This window comes from Ambystoma mexicanum, chromosome 6p (assembly GCF_040938575.1).
Source record: "Ambystoma mexicanum isolate Mex_15411 chromosome 6p, UKY_AmexF1_1, whole genome shotgun sequence".
In the NCBI taxonomy this organism is placed as follows: Eukaryota; Metazoa; Chordata; class Amphibia; order Caudata; family Ambystomatidae; genus Ambystoma; species Ambystoma mexicanum.
Genome location: NC_090935.1, coordinates 1,057,610,340 through 1,057,624,538, shown reverse-complemented (window position 1 = coordinate 1,057,624,538; position 14,199 = coordinate 1,057,610,340).

Genomic DNA, 14,199 nt, shown 5'->3' with positions numbered 1-14,199 from the left:
TTCCTGGCATTCCGGACCCCCGCCCGTATGGGGAAAAAAGTCAAAGACATTGAAAGAGCGAATGCAAAGACATTACCCGAACGCTCATCCAGAACTTACCTGTCATTTATTGGAACTGCACGTTTCACTTCGGGTCGGCGCCATATCTCCGGCATTCCGAAACCCGGCCCCTAAGGGGAGAAAGACATAAGCGTTAGCGCTTGCTGCAATAAGACAATGAACATTATTATTAAGCTTGAACTTTTGAACTTGCAACAGAACTCTTACAGCGCCTTACCTGAATAGTCAAGTTTATTTGAACTTCCATCAAACCTCAATCCAGTGAAGTAACTGGGTTTCAACGCGCCCCTGCATCAGAAGCAGGATGGAGAACTCATCCTTCCAGACCCTAAGGTGAGACTTCACGGGGAATCGTGGAAGGGTATCGTCGAGGGTTGGAAGGAAGTGGGAGGCTTGGGCATTATTCCGTCAGTAGGTAATACTTCCTTTTCACGCACAGGGGAATCTTCCTACGAGCCAGAGAAGCCAGAGTAGAGGGGCCCTACCTGTCCATCTTCAGAGTCCTGCGCTTCACCATTGAAGAAGCATCAGCACTCGAAGCCAGACCTGCGCCTCCGTGGGAATCAGGTGAGCGTGACAGTGTCTCCCTCCTGTTCCCCCCACCCCCCACTAATGTCCCGTGTCTCCCTCCTGTGCACCCCACCCCCTGCTCATGCCCCGTGTCTCACCTGTTCCCCCCCACCCCCGCTCATGCCCTGTGTCTCCCCTGTTCCCCCACCCCCCGCTCATGCCCCGTGTCTCCCTCATGTTACCCCCCACCCCCTGCTCATGCCCCGTGTCTCCCTCCTGTTCCCCCCACCTCCCGCTCATGCCCCGTGTTTCCCTTGCGTTCCCCCCACCCCCAGCTCATGACCTGTGTCTCCTTCGTGTTGACCCCCACCCCCCGCCTATGCCCCGTGTCTCCCTCGTGTTGCCCCCCACCCCCCGCTCATGCCCCCGTGTCTCCCTCATGTTCCCCTACCCCCCGCTCATGCCCCGTGTTTCCCTCATGTTACCCCCACGCCCCCGCTCATGCCCCTTGTCTCTCTCTTGTTCCCCCACCCCTGCTCATGCTCCGTGTCTCCCTCCTGTTCCCCCCACCCCCCGCTCATGCCCCGTGTCTCCTTCCTGTGCAACCCACACCCTGCTCATGCCCTGTGTCTCACCTGTTCCCCCCACCCCCCGCTTATGCCCTGTGTCTCCCCTGTTCCCCCACCCCCCACTCATGCCCCGTGTCTCCCTCGTGTTACCCACCCATGCCCCGTGTCTCTCTCCTGTTTCCCCCCCACCCCCCGCTCATGCCCCGTGTCTCCCTCCTGTTCCCCCCACCCCCCACTCATGTCCCGTGTCTCCCTCCTGTGCACCCCACCCCCCGCTCATGCCCTGAGTCTCATCTGTTCCCCCCCACCCCCCGCTTATGCCCTGTGTCTCCCCTGTTCCCCCACCCCCCACTCATGCCCCGTGTCTCCCTCGTGTTACCCCCCACCCCCTGCTCATGCCCTGTGTCTCCCTCCTGTTCCCCCCACCCCCCGCTCATGCCCCGTGTTTCCCTTGTGTTCCCCCCACCCCTGACTCATTCCCTGTGTCTCCCCTGTCCCCCCACCCCCCACTCATGCCCCTTGTCTCTCTCTTGTTCCCCCACCCCCTGCTCATGCTCCGTGTCTCCCTCCTGTTCCCCCCACCCCCAGCTCATGACCCGTGTCTCTCTCATGTTGCCCCCCATCCCCCACTCATGCCCCGTGTCTCCCTCGTGTTGCCCCCCACCCCCCGCTCATGCCCCGTATCTCCCTTGTGTTCCCCCATCCCCTGCTTATGCCCCGTGTTTCCCTCATGTTACCCCCACACCCCCGCTTATGCCCCGTGTCTCCCTCGTGTTCTCCCCACCCCCCACTCAAGCCCCGTGTCTTCCTCGTGTACCCTCATGCCCCGTGTCTCTCTCCTTTTCCCCCCACCCCCGCTCATGCTCCGTGTCTCCCCTGTTCCCAGCACCCCCTGCTCATGCCCCGTGTCTCCCATGTTCCACCCCACCCCCTGCCCATGCCCCGTGTCTCCCTCCTGTTCCCCCCACTTATGTCCTGTGTCTCCCTCCTGTGCACCCCACCCCCCGCTCATGCCCTGTGTCTCACCTGTTCCCCCCCACCCCCCGCTCATGCCCTGTGTCTCCCCTGTTCCCCCACCCCCCGCTCATGCCCTGTGTCTCCCCTGTTCCCACCCGCCCCCGCTCATGCCCTGTGTCTCCCCTGTTCCCCCCCACCCCCCGGTCATGCCCCTTGTCTCCCTCCTTCTCTCCCCCACCCCCCGGTCATGCCCCTTGTCTCCCCTGTTCCCCCCCACCCCGCCGCCCATGCCCCATGTCTCCCCTCTCCCCCCAGCCCCCACTCATGCCCCGTGTCTCCCCTGTTCCCCCCAGCCTCTGCTCATGGCCCGTGTCTCCCTCCTTTTCACCCCACCCCTTGCTCATGCCCCGTGTCTCACCTGTTCCCCCCCACCCCCGCTCATGCCCTGTGTCTACCCTGTTCCCCCACCCCCCGCTCATGCTCCGTGTCTCCTTCATGTTACCCCCCATCCCCTGCTCATGCCCCGTGTCTCCCTCCTGTTCCCCCCACCTCCCGCTCATGCCCCGTGTTTCCCTTGTGTTCCCCCCACCCCCGCTCATGACCTGTGTCTCCCTCGTGTTGCCCCCCACCCCCTGCCTATGCCCCGTGTCTCCCTCGTGTTGCCCCCCACCCCCTGCTCATGCCCCCGTGTCTCCCTCGTGTTCCCCTACCCCCCGCTCATGCCCCGTGTTTCCCTCATGTTACCCCCACGCCCCCGCTCATGCCCCTTGTCTCTCTCTTGTTCCCCCACCCCCACTCATGCTCCGTGTCTCCCTCCTGTTCCCCCCACCCCCCGCTCATGCCCCTTGTCTCCCTCCTGTGCAACCCACCCCCTGCTCATGCTTTGTGTCTCCCTCCTGTTCCCTACCCATGCCCCGTGTCTCTCTCCTGTTTCCCCCCACCCCCCGCTCATGCCCTGTGTCTCCCTCCTGTTCCCCCCACCCCCCACTCATGTCCCGTGTCTCCCTCCTGTGCACCCCACCCCCCGCTCATGCCCTGTGTCTCACCTGTTCCCCTCCACCCCCCGCTCATGCCCTGTGTCTCCCCTGTTCCCCCACCCCCAGCTCATGCCCCGTGTCTCCCTCGTGTTACCCCCCACCCCCTGCTCATGCCCTGTGTCTCCCTCCTGTTCCCCCCACCTCCCGCTCATGCCCCGTGTTTCCCTTGTGTTCCCCCCACCCCCCACTCATTCCCTGTGTCTCCCCTGTCCCCCCACTCATCCCCCTTGTCTCTCTCTTGTTCCCCCACCCCCTGCTCATGCTCCGTGTCTCCCTCCTGTTCCCCCCACCCCCCACTCATGACCCGTGTCTCCCTCGTGTTGCCCCCCATCCCCCGCTCATGCCCCGTGTCTCCCTCGTGTTGCCCCCCACCCCCCGCTCATGCCCCATGTCTCCCTTGTGTTCCCCCATCCCCCGCTCATGCCCCGTGTTTCCCTCATGTTACCCCCACACCCCCGCTTATGCCCCGTGTCTCCCTCGTGTTCTCCCCACCCCCCTCAAGCCCCGTGTCTTCCTCGTGTACCCTCATGCCCCGTGTCTCTCTCCTTTTCCCCCCACCCCCGCTCATGCTCCGTGTCTCCCCTGTTCCCCGCACCCCCTGCTCATGCCCCGTGTCTCCCATGTTCCACCCCACCCCCTGCACATGCCCCGTGTCTCCCTCCTTTTCCCCCCACCCCCCCTCATGCCCTGTGTCTCCCCTGTTCCCACCCGCCCCCGCTCATGCCCTGTTCCCCCCCACCCCCCGGTCATGCCCCGTGTCTCCCTCCTTCTCTCCCCCACCCCCCAGTCATGCCCCTTGTCTCCCCTGTTCCCCCCACCCCGCCGCTCATGCCCCATGTCTCCCCTCTCCCCCCAGCCCCCACTCATGCCCCGTGTCTCCCCTGTTCCCCCCCAGCCTCTGCTCATAGCCCGTGTCTCCCTCCTTTTCACCCCACCCCTTGCTCATGCCCCTTGTCTCCTCTGTTTCCCCCACCCCCCGCTCATGCCCCGTGTCTCCCCTGTTCGCCCCCACCCCCCCGCTCCTGCCCCATGTCTCTCTACTGTTCCCCCCACCCCCTGCTCATGCCCCTTGTCTCCTCTGTTCCCCCCCACCCCCCGCTCATGCCCCAATTCTCCCCTGTTCGCCCTCACCCCTCGCTCATGCCCCATGTCTCTCTCCTGTTCCCCCAGCCCCCGCTCATGCCCTGTGTCTCCCCTGTTCTCCCCCACCCCCTGCTCATGGCCCGTGTCTCTCTTGTACCACCCCACCCCCCGCTCATGCCCCATGTCTCCCTCCTTTTTACCCCACCCCCTGCTCATGCTTGTCTCCTCTGTTCCTCCCCACCCCCCGCTCATGCCCCGTGTATCCCCTGTTCGCCCCCGCTCATGCCACATGTCTCTCTCCTGTTCCCCCCACCCCCGCTCATGCCCCGTGTCTCTCCCATGTTCCCCCCCACCCCCACTCATGCCCCGTGTCTCTCTCCTGTTCTTCCCCACCCCCCACTCATTCCCTGTGTCTCCCCTGTCCCCCCACCCCCCACTCATGCCCCTTGTCTCTCTCTTGTTCCCCCACCCCCTGCTCATGCTCCATGTCTCCCTCCTGTTCCCCCCACCCCCGCTCATGCCCTGTGTTTCCCCTGTTCTCCCCCACCCCCCACTCATGCCCCGGGTCTCCCCTGTTCCCCTCCACCCCGCTCAGGCCCCGTGTCTCCCTCCTTTTCACCCCACCCCCTGCTCATGCCCTGTGTCTCCCCTGTCCCCCCCACCCCCCGCTCATGCCCCTTGTCTCTCTCTTGTTCCCCCCACCCCCTGCTCATGCCCCGTGTCTCCCTCCTGTTCCCCCACCCCTCGCTCATGCCCCATGTCTCCCTCCTGTGCACCCCACCCCATGCTCATGCTTCGTGTCTCCCTCCTGTTCCCCCAACCCCCGCTCATGCCCCGTGTCTCTCTCTTGTTGCTCCCCCCACCCCCGCTCATGCCCCGTGTCTCCCTCTTGTTACCCCCCACCCCCGGCTCATGCCCCGTGTCTCCCTCCTGTTCCCCCCACCCCCTGCTCATGCCCTGTGTCTCCCTCCTGTGCACCCCAGCCCCCGCTCATGCCCCGTGTCTGCCCTGTTGCCCCCACCCCCCGCTCATGCCCCGTGTCTCCCCTGTTCACCCCCACCCCCCACCCCCAACTCATGCCCTGTGTCTCCCTCGTGTTACCCCCAACCCCTGCTCATGCCCCGTATCTCCCTCCTGTTCCCCCACCTCCCGCTCATGCCCTGTGTTTCTCTTGTGTTCCCCCCACCCCCCGCTCATGACCCGTGTCTCCCTCGTGTTGCCTTCCATCCCCCGCTCATGCCCCGTGTCTCCCTCGTGTTGCCCCCCACCCCCCGCTCATGCCCCGTGTCTCCCTTGTATTCCCCCATCCCCCGCTCATGCCCCGTGTTTCCCTCATGTTACCTCCACACCCCCGCTCATGCCCCGTGTCTCCCTCGTGTTCTCCCCACCCCCCACTCAAGCCCCGTGTCTTCCTCGTGTACCCTCATGCCCTGTGTCTCTCTCCTTTTCCCCCCACCCCCCGCTCATGCTCCGTGTCTCCCCTGTTCCCCGCACCCTCTGCTCATGCCCCGTGTCTCCCATGTTCCACCCCACCCCCTGCACATGCCCGTGTCTCCCTCCTTTTCCCCCCACCCCCCGCTCATGCCCTGTGTCTCCCCTGTTCCCACCCGCCCCCCGCTCATGCCCTGTGTCTCCCCTGTTCCACCCCACCCCCCGGTCATGCCCCGTGTCTCCCTCCTTCTCTCCCCCACCCCCCGGTCATGCCCCTTGTCTCCCCTGTTCCCCCCCACCCCGCCGCTCATGCCCCATCTCTCCCCTCTCCCCCCCAGCCCCCACTCATGCCCCGTGTCTCCCCTGTTCCCCCCCAGCCTCTGCTCATGGCCCGTGTCTCCCTCCTTTTCACCCACCCCTTGCTCATGCCCCTTGTCTCCTCTGTTCCCCCCACCCCCCGCTCATGCCCCGTGTCTCCCCTGTTCGCCCCCACCCCCGCTCATGCCCCATGTCTCTCTACTGTTCCCCCCACCCCCTGCTCATGCCCCGTGTCTCCCCTGTTCCCCCCCAGCCTCTGCTCATGGCCCGTGTCCCCCTCATTTTCACCCCACCCCTTGCTCATGCCCTGTGTCTCCCCTGTTCTCCCCCACCCCCTGCTCATGCCCCGGGTCTCCCCTGTTCCCCTCCACCCCCGCTCATGCCCCTTGTCTCCCCTGTTCCCCCCTCCCTCTGCTCATGGCCCGTGTCTCTCTTGTACCACCCCACCCCCCGCTCATGCCCCATGTCTCCCTCCTTTTCACCCCACCCCCTGCTCATGCTTGTCTCCTCTGTTCCTCCCCACCCCCCGCTCATGCCCCGTGTATCCCCTGTTCGCTCCCACCCCCCGCTCATGCCCTATGTCTCTCTCCTGTTCCCCCCACCCCCGCTCATGCCCCGTGCCTCTCCCATGTTCCCCCGCACCCCCACTCATGCCCTGTGTCTCTCTCCTGTTCTTCCCCACCCCCCGCTCATTCCCTGTGTCTCCCCTGTCCCCCCACCCCCCACTCATGCCCCTTGTCTGTCTCTTGTTCCCCCACCCCCTGCTCATGCTCCGTGTCTCCCGCCTGTTCCCCCCACCCCCCACTCATGTCCCGTGTCTCCCTCCTGTGCACCCCACCCCCCGCTCATGCCCTGTGTCTCACCTGTTCCCCCCCACCCCCCGCTCATGCCCTGTGTCTCCCCTGTTCCCCCACCCCCCGCTCATGCCCCGTGTCTCCCTCGTGTTACCCCCCACCCCCTGCTCATGCCCATTGTCTCCCTCCTGTTCCCCCCACCTCCCGCTCATGCCCCGTGTTTCCGTTGTGTTCCCCCCACCCCCCACTCATTCCCTGTGTCTCCCCTGTCCCCCACCCCCCACTCATGCCCCTTGTCTCTCTCTTGTTCCCCCACCCCCTGCTCATGCTCCGTGTCTCCCTCCTGTTCCCCCACCCCCACTCATGCCCGTGTCTCCCTCCTGTGCAACCCACCCTCTGCTCATGCTTCGTGTCTCCCTCCTGTTCCCCCACCCATGCCCCGTGTCTCTCTCCTGTTTCCCCCCACCCCCCGCTCATGCCCCGTGTCTGTCATGATGCCTACCTCCAAGGAGCCGAGTCCGACCCAGCAACCCCAGAGGCAGGCATCATTCCCCCCAGGGAAGTGCCAGCGGGCCCAAGCTGGGGCCCTTTGGACACAGTCCTGGCGCCTTAGGCGCCAGGCTCATGTTGGACCGCTGTCCTGGTGCCTTAGGCGCCAGGCTCATAAAGCTAGACATGTGTTCAAGTGTTTCAATGTGCACTTACCTGATGCAGACCATGCTGCTACATCCAGGCCCTCTTGAGGCCTGAATGGAACTACTTTACCTGTGGGACTACTTTCCACCTGGGTGTGGTCGGGGAAGGATACATACCTCATCGGTGGAAGGATACATACCTGGAACTTCTTCCAAAGCTATTTAAACCACGCCCGATCAGCAACTCTTGCTTCGCGTTGTTCTGCTCCTCGCAGCTGGACGCTCACCGTGTCAGCTCCTGCATCTGGACTTCAGCCACGCCTGTCAGCATCCTGGGTCACCTGCAAAGGGAGATAAGAGAGAATTGGAGAGAAAGAAGACCTTACCTGCTAAAGCTGTACCACGGAGACATCACACCGACGATCCTGAAAGGGAAGACATCATTTTTAAAAGCATTTCGCTTCGATCGCTGCAGCGCTGCATTTCACTCACCTTTCCTGGGCACCTCCATCTTCAGCAGCGATCATCCGGATCCGCAGCCACTTCCGAGTGCCTAGAGAGAAAAAGACAAGAACACAAGATGAGAGAAGGAAGGGAATAGGAAAAGCTCAGTTTCCTTCTAAGACTTACCAGTTGGGTCATTCCCATTTCATTTCGGGTCCTGCCGCTTCCTGGCATTCCGGACCCCCGCCCCTATGGGGAAAAAAGTCAAAGACATTGAAAGAGCGAATGCAAAGACATTACCCGAACGCTCATCCAGAACGTACCTGTCATTTATTGGAACTGCACGTTTCACTTCGGGTCGGCGCCATATCTCCGGCATTCCGAAACCCGGCCCCTAAGGGAAAAAAGACATAAGCGTTAGCGCTTGCTGCAATAAGACAATGAACATTATTATTAAGCTTGAACTTTTGAACTTGCAACAGAACTCTTACAGCGCCTTACCTGAATAGTCAAGCTTATTTGAACTTCCATCAAACCTCAATCCAGTGAAGTAACTGGGTTTCAACGCGCCCCTGCATCAGAAGCAGGATGGAGAACTCATCCTTCCAGACCCTAAGGTGAGACTTCACGGGGAATCGTGGAAGGGTATCGTGGAGGGTTGGAAGGAAGTGGGAGGCTTGAGCATTATTCCGTCAGTAGGTAATACTCCCTTTTCACGCCCAGGGGAATATTCCTACGAGCCAGAGAAGCCAGAGTAGAGGGGCCCTACCTGTCCATCTTCAGAGTCCTGCGCTTCACCATTGAAGAAGCATCAGCACTCGAAGCCAGACCTGCGCCTCCGTGGGAATCAGGTGAGCGTGACAGTGTCTCCCTCCTGTTCCCCCCACCCCCCACTAATGTCCCGTGTCTCCCTCCTGTGCACCCCACCCCCTGCTCATGCCCCGTGTCTCACCTGTTCCCCCCCACCCCCGCTCATGCCCTGTGTCTCCCCTGTTCCCCCACCCCCCGCAATGCCCCGTGTCTCCCTCATGTTACCTCCCACCCCCTGCTCATGCCCCGTGTCTCCCTACTGTTCCCCCCACCTCCCGCTCATGCCCCGTGTTTCCCTTGCGTTCCCCCCACCCCCAGCTCATGACCTGTCTCCCTCGTGTTGACCCCCCACCCCCGCCTATTCCCCGTGTCTCCCTCGTGTTGCCCCCCACCCCCCGCTCATGCCCCCGTGTCTCCCTCGTGTTCCCCTACCCCCCGCTCATGCCCCGTGTTTCCCTCATGTTACCCCCACGCCCCCGCTCATTCCCCTTGTCTCTCTCTTGTTCCCCCACCCCTGCTCATGCTCCGTGTCTCCCTCCTGTTCCCCCCACCCCCCGCTCATGCCCCGTGTCTCCTTCCTGTGCAACCCACCCCCTGCTCATGCCCTGTGTCTCACCTGTTCCCCCCACCCCCCGCTTATGCCCTCTGTCTCCCCTGTTCCCCCACCCCCCACTCATGCCCCGTGTCTCCCTCGTGTTACCCACCCATGCCCCGTGTCTCCCTCCTGTTCCCCCCACCCCCCACTCATGCCCCGTGTCTCCCTCCTGTTCCCCCCACCCCCCACTCATGTCCCGTGTCTCCCTCCTGTGCACCCCACCCCCGCTCATGCCCTGTGTCTCACCTGTTCCCCCCCACCCCCCGCTTATGCCCTGTGTCTCCCCTGTTCCCCCACCCCCACTCATGCCCCGTGTCTCCCTCGTGTTACCCCCCACCCCCTGATCATGCCCTGTGTCTCCCTCCTGTTCCCCCCACCCCCCGCTCATGCCCCGTGTTTCCCTTGTGTTCCCCCCACCCCCGACTCATTCCCTGTGTCTCCCCTGTCCCCCCACCCCCCACTCATGCCCCTTGTCTCTCTCTTGTTCCCCCACCCCCTGCTCATGCTCCGTGTCTCCCTCCTGTTCCCCCCACCCCCCCTCATGACCCGTGTCTCTCTCGTGTTGCCCCCCATCCCCCGCTCATGCCCCGTGTCTCCCTCGTGTTGCCCCCCACCCCCTGCTCATGCCCCGTATCTCCCTTGTGTTCCCCCATCCCCTGCTTATGCCCCGTGTTTCCCTCATGTTACCCCCACACCCCCGCTTATGCCCCGTGTCTCCCTCGTGTTCTCCCCACCCCCCACTCAAGCCCCGTGTCTTCCTCGTGTACCCTCATGCCCCGTGTCTCTCTCCTTTTCCCCCCACCCCCGCTCATGCTCCGTGTCTCCCCTGTTCCCCGCACCCCCTGCTCATGCCCCGTGTCTCCCATGTTCCACCCCACCCCCTGCCCATGCCCCGTGTCTCCCTCCTGTTCCCCCACCCCCCACTCATGTCCCGTGTCTCCCTCCTGTGCACCCCACCCCCCGCTCATGCCCTGTGTCTCACCTGTTCCCCCCCACCCCCCGCTCATGCCCTGTGTCTCCCCTGTTCCCCCACCCCCCGCTCATGCCCTGTGTCTCCCCTGTTCCCACCCGCCCCCGCTCATGCCCTGTGTCTCCCCTGTTCCCCCCCACCCCCCGGTCATGCCCCGTGTCTCCCTCCTTCTCTCCCCCAGCCCCCGGTCATGCCCCTTGTCCCCCCTGTTCCCCCCCACCCCGCCGCCCATGCCCCATGTCTCCCCTCTCCCCCCAGCCCCCACTCATGCCCCGTGTCTCCCCTGTTCCCCCCCAGCCTCTGCTCATGGCCCGTGTCTCCCTCCTTTTCACCCCACCCCTTGCTCATGCCCTGTGTCTCACCTGTTCCCCCCCACCCCCGCTCATGCCCTGTGTCTACCCTGTTCCCCCATCCCCCGCTCATGCCCCGTGTCTCCCTCGTGTTGCCCCCCACCCCCCGCTCATGCCCCGTATCTCCCTTGTGTTCCCCCATCCCCTGCTTATGCCCCGTGTTTCCCTCATGTTACCCCCACACCCCCGCTTATGCCCCGTGTCTCCCTCGTGTTCTCCCCACCCCCCACTCAAGCCCCGTGTCTTCCTCGTGTACCCTCATGCCCCGTGTCTCTCTCCTTTTCCCCCCACCCCCGCTCATGCTCCGTGTCTCCCCTGTTCCCCGCACCCCCTGCTCATGCCCCGTGTCTCCCATGTTCCACCCCACCCCCTGCCCATGCCCCGTGTCTCCCTCCTGTTCCCCCACCCCCCACTCATGTCCCGTGTCTCCCTCCTGTGCACCCCACCCCCCGCTCATGCCCTGTGTCTCACCTGTTCCCCCCCACCCCCGCTCATGCCCTGTGTCTCCCCTGTTCCCCCACCCCCCGCTCATGCCCTGTGTCTCCCCTGTTCCCACCCGCCCCCGCTCATGCCCTGTGTCTCCCCTGTTCCCCCCCACCCCCCGGTCATGCCCCGTGTCTCCCTCCTTCTCTCCCCCAGCCCCCGGTCATGCCCCTTGTCCCCCCTGTTCCCCCCCACCCCGCCGCCCATGCCCCATGTCTCCCCTCTCCCCCCAGCCCCCACTCATGCCCCGTGTCTCCCCTGTTCCCCCCCAGCCTCTGCTCATGGCCCGTGTCTCCCTCCTTTTCACCCCACCCCTTGCTCATGCCCCGTGTCTCACCTGTTCCCCCCCACCCCCGCTCATGCCCTGTGTCTACCCTGTTCCCCCACCCCCCGCTCATGCTCCGTGTCTCCTTCATGTTACCCCCCACCCCCTGCTCATGCCCCCTCCTGTTCCCCCCACCTCCTGCTCATGCCCTGTGTTTCCCTTGTGTTCCCCCCACCCCCCGCTCATGACCTGTGTCTCCCTCGTGTTGCCCCCCACCCCCCGCCTATGCCCCGTGTCTCCCTCGTGTTGCCCCCTACCCCCTGCTCATGCCCCCGTGTCTCCCTGGTGTTCCCCTACCCCCCGCTCATGCCCCGTGTTTCCCTCATGTTACCCCCACGCCCCCGCTCATGCCCCTTGTCTCTCTCTTGTTCCCCCACCCCCACTCATGCTCCGTGTCTCCCTCCTGTTCCCCCCACCCCCCGCTCATGCCCCTTGTCTCCCTCCTGTGCAACCCACCCCCTGCTCATGCTTTGTGTCTCCCTCCTGTTCCCTACCCATGCCCCGTGTCTCTCTCCTGTTTCCCCCCACCCCCGCTCATGCCCTGTGTCTCCCTCCTGTTCCCCCCACCCCCACTCATGTCCCGTGTCTCCCTCCTGTGCACCCCAACCCCCGCTCATGCCCTGTGTCTCACCTGTTCCCCTCCACCCCCCGCTCATGCCATGTCTCCCCTGTTCCCCCACCCCCAGCTCATGCCCCGTGTCTCCCTCGTGTTACCCCCCACCCCCTGCTCATGCCCTGTGTCTCCCTCCTGTTCCCCCCACCTCCCGCTCATGCCCCGTGTTTCCCTTGTGTTCCCCCCACCCCCCACTCATTCCCTGTGTCTCCCCTGTCCCCCCACTCATCCCCCTTGTCTCTCTCTTGTTCCCCCACCCCCTGCTCATGTACCGTGTCTCCCTCCTGTTCCCCCCACCCCCCACTCATGACCCGTGTCTCCCTCGTGTTGCCCCCATCCCCCGCTCATGCCCCGTGTCTCCCTCGTGTTGCCCCCCACCCCCCGCTCATGCCCCATGTCTCCCTTGTGTTCCCCCATCCCCCGCTCATGCCCCGTGTTTCCCTCATGTTACCCCCACACCCCCGCTTATGCCCCGTGTCTCCCTCGTGTTCTCCCCACCCCCCTCAAGCCCCGTGTCTCCCTCGTGTACCCTCATGCCCCGTGTCTCTCTCCTTTTCCCCCCACCCCCCGCTCATGCTCCGTGTCTCCCCTGTTCCCCGCACCCCCTGCTCATGCCCCGTGTCTCCCATGTTCCACCCCACCCCCTGCACATGCCCCGTGTCTCCCTCCTTTTCCCCCCACCCCCCCTCATGCCCTGTGTCTCCCCTGTTCCCACCCGCCCCCGCTCATGCCCTGTGTCTCCCCTGTTCCCCCCCACCCCCCGGTCATGCCCCGTGTCTCCCTCCTTCTCTCCCCCACCCCCCAGTCATGCCCCTTGTCTGCCCTGTTCCCCCCACCCCGCCGCTCATGCCCCATGTCTCCCCTCTCCCCCCAGCCCCCACTCATGCCCCGTGTCTCCCCTGTTCCCCCCCAGCCTCTGCTCATAGCCCGTGTCTCCCTCCTTTTCACCCCACCCCTTGCTCATGCCCCTTGTCTCCTCTGTTTCCCCCACCCCCCGCTCATGCCCCGTGTCTCCCCTGTTCGCCCCCACCCCCCCCGCTCATGCCCCATGTCTCTCTACTGTTCCCCCCACCCCCTGCTCATGCCCCTTGTCTCCTCTGTTCCCCCCACATCCCCGCTCATGCCCCAATTCTCCCCTGTTCGCCCTCACCCCTCGCTCATGCCCCATGTCTCTCTCCTGGTCCCCCAGCCCCCGCTCATGCCCTGTGTCTCCCCTATTCTCCCCCACCCCCTGCTCATGGCCCGTGTCTCTCTTGTACCACCCCACCTCCCGCTCATGCCCCATGTCTCCCTCCTTTTCACCCCACCCCCTGCTCATGCTTGTCTCCTCTGTTCCTCCCCACCCCCCGCTCATGCCCCGTGTATCCCCTGTTCGCCCCCACCCCCCGCTCATGCCACATGTCTCTCTCCTGTTCCCCCCACCCCCGCTCATGCCCCGTGTCCCTCCCATGTTCCCCCCACCCCCACTCATGCCCCGTGTCTCTCTCCTGTTCTTCCCCACCCCCCGCTCATTCCCTGTGTCTCCCCTGTCCCCCCACCCCCCACTCATGCCCCTTGTCTCTCTCTTGTTCCCCCACCCCCTGCTCATGCTCCGTGTCTCCCTCCTGTTCCCCCCACTCCCCGCTCATGCCCCGTGTCTCCCTCCTGTGCAACCCACCCCCTGCTCATGCTTCGTGTCTCCCTCCTGTTCCCCACCCATGCCCCGTGTCTCTCTCCTGTTTCCCCCCACCCCCCGCTCATGCCCCGTGTCTCCCTCCTGTTCCCCCCACGCCCCACTCATGTCCCGTATCTCCCTCCTGTGCACCCCAAGCCCCGCTCATGCCCTGTGTCTCACCTGTTCCCCCCCACCCCCCGCTCATGCCCTGTGTCTCCCCTGTTCCCCCACCCCCGCTCATGCCCCGTGTCTCCCTCGTGTTACCCCCCACCTCCTGCTCATGCCCTGTGTCTCCCTCCTGTTCCCCCACCTCCCGCTCATGCCCTGTGTTTCCCTTGTGTTCCCCCCACCCCCCACTCATTCCCTGAGTCTCCCCTGTCTCCCCACCCCCCACTCATGCCCCTTGTCTCTCTCTTGTTCCCCCACCCCCTGCTCATGCTCCGTGTCTCCCTCCTGTTCCCCCCAACCCCCGCTCATGCCCCGTGTCACCCTCCTGTGCAACCCACCCCCTGCTCATGCTTCGTGTCTCCCTCCTGTTCCCCCACCCATGCCCCGTGTCTC